This window comes from Oryx dammah, unplaced genomic scaffold, assembly GCF_014754425.2.
Source record: "Oryx dammah isolate SB20612 unplaced genomic scaffold, SCBI_Odam_1.1 HiC_scaffold_2, whole genome shotgun sequence".
Lineage (NCBI taxonomy): Eukaryota > Metazoa > Chordata > Mammalia > Artiodactyla > Bovidae > Oryx > Oryx dammah.
In genome coordinates this window covers 155,589,224-155,594,068 of record NW_024070186.1, presented here as the reverse complement: position 1 = coordinate 155,594,068, position 4,845 = coordinate 155,589,224, and positions in this window count along the sequence as shown.

Below are 4,845 nucleotides of genomic sequence, written 5' to 3'. Positions count from 1 at the left end.
CAATGACAGCTGGTCAGCTTCAGCCCTTCCCCACTTCCCTTGCCCTGTGAGTCTGGAACAGGAGATGAAGGCATCTGAGACGGGGATCTCTCATCTAACTCCCTCTCTCCCTCCAGGACCAGTGGTCCACAAGAGGGTAGGGTGTCTACACCCCAGAGACAAAGGAATAAATAAAAGCACATATTCAGAGTTTTTTGGTATTAACACTCTTAATACTTGCTTTTCATGTATGTTTTAAAGTGTAATATTTTATAACTAATATATAAAATTTATTAGTAAAGCAAATATGAAAATATGTGGCTTATATCTGGAGAAAAACCATAATCAAAAACATAATTGTATCCCATTGTTCTTGGGCTCCCCTGGTACCTCAGCTGGTAAAGAATCTGTCTGCAGTGCTGGAGACCTGGGTTCGATCCTTGGGTTGGGAAGGTCCCCTGGAGGAGGGTTTGGCAACCCACTCCAGTATTCTGATCTGGAGAATCCCCATGGACAGAAGAGCCTGGTGGGCTACAGTCCATGGGGTCACAAAGAATCAGAGATGGTGGAAAGCCAAATATCATATGATATTGCTTATATGTGGAATCTAAAAAAATGGGTTCAAATGAACTTATTTACGAAACAGACTTACAGACTTGGAAAACAAACTATAATTACCAGAGGGTAAGGGGGGTGAAGGGATAAATTTGGAGATTGGGATTGACATAGAGATCCTACTATATATAAAACAGATAACTGATAAGGACCTACTGTACAGCACAGGTAATTTTACTCAATACTCTGAAATCCCCTCTATCGGAAAATAATCTTAAAAAAAGAGTAGATATGTGGTGAAGGACAGGGAAGTCTGGCCTGCTGCAGTTCATGGGGTCACAAAGAGTCAGACACGACTGAGCATCTGATTAACAACAAAGTGTGTATGTATAACTGATTCACTTCTCTGTACAGCAGAAACTAACTCAACGCTGTATATTAACTATACTCCAATAAAAAGGAAATTTTAAAATAAAATAAATATGCAAACGCATGGCTATTTTTAGCTTAATATGCTTACATGAATTAGGATATTGGGAGTACAAAAGCTCATATAATGTTTGAGGCACATCATCGAACACTTTTGCTTTGGCTATGGTCTATTTGTTAGCATGGACTCTGAAATGGGGTGACTTGGGAAGTTGCTCTTTTTCTTTCAATGTTTTAAAAGTTTTTAAATTAATTAATTTCTTTTTAATTTTCAGCCATGCCTTGTAGCACATGGGATCTTAGTTCCCCAAACAGGGATTGAAGCCGTGCTCCCTGCATTGGAAGGCAATTTTTTTTTCTTAACCTAACAGAACCCAAAATTTCATTCACTTGGTTTCAGACTCCACTTTGCAACGACCTTTAGAAAAACTGCTGCTGCTGCTAAGTCACTTCAGTCATGTCCGACTCTGTGTGACCCCACAGACAGAATTCCACAAGGCTCCTCTGTCCCTGGGATTCTCCAGGCAAGAACACTGGAGTGGGTTGCCATTTCCTTCTCCAATGCATGAAAGTGAAAAGTGAAAGTGAAGTCGCTCAGTCGTGTCCGACTCTTAGTGACCCCATGGACGGCAGCCCACCAGGCTCCTCCTTCCATGGGATTTTCCAGGCAAGAGTACTGGAGTAGGGTGCCATTGCCTTCTGTCAAATTTGAGTTTAGTGTCAAAGAAGAATATCCACAGTAAAGTAAAAAGGGTATGAAATTATTCCTCCTTTCTCTAACTATATAACTGTGGTGAGGCATGATTTCCTTCATAAACCTAAACAAAAATAGTATAGGGAGGCAGATTCTGAACTACTGGTATGCCTGGGAAATCCTTAACATTTTTTTTAGACCAAAGGTTTCTACTCTCCCCAGATTGAAGTTCTTCTCTTGGGAACTTTTTCAGCAAAGTGGGCTCAAAGCGGCTGTACACAGAAGGTAGGTTTCCAACAATCAGCCTGGGTCTACCTCCATCACGGCCTTAGGGACTCACTCTGCTTTGGCTGCAGTCTGCTCGGCAGACAGTGAGGGGACCCCTGTGCCCCCACCAGTGGAAGGGAGCCTGGATTAAAGATGCTGTCTCCCGGCCAGAGGTGGAAAGGATCGTTAGTTCATTGAGTTCTTCTCTTCTTTGCTTTCCCACATTCCCAGGGCTGGCTGGTGTCTCACTGCAGGAAAAATAGCAATAGACAGTAACTAGACAAGGGCATCAGGGTAGAAGTGAGTTGTTTCTCTGAATACTTGCTTCATATGGCTTTGCCTGGACTTCCCGGTGGCTCAGTAGGTAAAGAACCTGCCTGCAATGCAGGAGACTCTGGAGATATGAGTTTGATTCCTGGGTTGGGAAGATTCCCTGGAGGAGGGCATGGCAACCTACTCCAGTATGTTTGCCTGGAGAATCCGCATGGACAGAGGAGCCTGGCAGGCTACAGTCCACGGGGTCAGCAAAGAGTCAGACATGACTGAGCATGCATGCGTGGTTTTGACTATTGACTCCTCTATGTTCAATTTATTATATTTAAAATTGAAAATATTAAAAATTATTGTTGCCAATTCAGAAATTTTAAATTAGTTTTTTTTTAAAGAGATGAGCAATTCAGATTGCCAAATTTCTATCCCTTCTGGACTTTGTAAATGTCAGGTTTTTCTGAAGACCGTTTTTCTTTTAATAAATCGGTGGCATCTTTCTCAAAATATCACGCAGGCTGATATTCCCTCCCTGTGAAATTTACACAGTGCATGTGCTCCAAATTTCTTGTAAAAGACTCAACCTTTGGCTCAATCTTTCTTTAAGCCAAACAGTGGTCTGGTTTCAGTGAATCTTGTTTTGTTCCAGGACTGACCCGTGAAACACATTTATTCTACAGGGAAGCTTTTGAATGAATCAATCACCTAATCCCTCCTGGGAAGCTTTTGAATGAATCAATCACCTGATCCCTCCTGGTACCCACAGGCGGCTGAGAGCTCAAGGCTCCCTGTTCCCTCCACTGTTGCCTCTGCCCCTTCCTACGCCTTTTTAGAGGCCACTGGCTCATTAGGAAGGTGGGTCATGTATCTGAGCTGCGTAAGCCCTCCTTTCAGGACACGTTTACCTGTAAAGGGGATTTTGGCAGGTGTTCAACTCCCCAAAGGAATCTGAAGCCTCTACTTGCTGCCCGAAGCCCCAGATCACAGGGCCCAAACTCCCTGATGTGGAGGGGCAGCCCATGGAACTTATGACGCACCAGTCTGTATCAGACAGGCAGGCATGCCTCCACCACACCCAGATCAAAGGAATCAAAACCCTTCCCAGAGTTTGAGAGGCTGGACCTCAGCTGGCTGTCTTTGGAGGTGATGTGAGCGAGGAGGACTCAGCGTGCTGACTGGACCCATAGAAATAAGCACAGAGGGCAGCTGATGCAGAAGGGAGTTCAGTGTCCAGAGCAGGAGGGCATCTCCCTTTTGTGTAGGACCTGAGGGACACATAAGGGGACCAGGGGACACTCTAGCACCAGTATCCTTCCCCCTGAGGACAGCATGAACTTTTTTTTTGAAATAATTTCAGAGTGTGATAGTTTTCATGATGCTGAGACTATCAGCCACTAATACTGGAGATATGGCATTAGGGCACCTTTGTAAGTACCTAACCAGGAAGTTGGAGAAGGCAATGGCACCCCACTCCAGCACTCTTGCCTGGAAAATCCCATGGACGGAGAAGCCTGGTAGGCGGCAGTCCATGGGGTCGCTGAGGGTCAGACACGACTGAGCGACTTCACTTTGACTTTTCACTTTCATGCATTGGAGAAGGAAATGGCAACCCACTCCAGTGTTCTTGCCTGGAGAACCCCAGGGATGGGGGAGCCTAGTGGGCTGTCATCTATGGGGTCGCATAGAGTCGGACACGACGGAAGCGACTTAGCAGTAGCAGCAGCAACCAAGAAGTAGCCAAATTGGCTTGTTTTCATGCCTAGTAAAGACAATTCTAAGGGCTTCCCTGGTGGCTCAGTGGTAGAGAGTCTGCCTGCCAATGCAGAAGATGCGGGTTCAGTCCCTGGGTCAGCAAGATCCCCTGGAGAAGGAAATGGCAACTCACTCCAGTCCTATTGCCTGGCGAATCCCATGGACAGAAGAGTCAGGTGGGCTACAGTCCATGTGATCGCCAAGAGTTGGACACGACTAAACAACAACAACAAAGACAACTCAATGGACATGAATTTGAGCAAACTCCAGGAGATAGTGGAAGACCCGGGAGCCTGGTGTGCTGCAGTCCATGGGGTCACAAAGAATCAGACACAGCTGAGCAACTCAATGATAACAACCACAACAGTTTCACAGACACGCTGAAAAATAACTTGTAATGGGAACTAAAATCTTACTTCCATCGCGTAATTTTTTTTTTTCATTAAAGGGTGTGAAATAATACAAAGATACTGGCCTTTCACCCTGGTTCCTGCCTCGGAACTCCTGAAACCCTTGTAATTTCCTGGGTGCTAAAAGTGTCTTTTGTTCTAATGAAGCAACTCTAGGTGGGCTCCTGGAGGCTCCTAGGTGACTAATGGTCATCACAAAAAAAACAAGCCATGATGAGAAGCTTGGAATTTTCAGCCCCACCTCCCATTCTCTTTGGAAGGGAGAAGGGCTGAAAGTGAAATTAGTGATTAATCATGCCCATATGATGAAGCTTCATGAAATCCCAATAGTAGGGGGTTCAGAGAGCACCTGGGCTGGTGAGCACGTGGAGGTACTGGAAGAGGGCAGAGACCCCCAGACCCTCCTCTCACACAGCTTTCCCTATGCGCCTCTTCCATCCGAACGCTCATCTATATCCCTTATCATATCCTTTTTATAATGAACCAGTACAT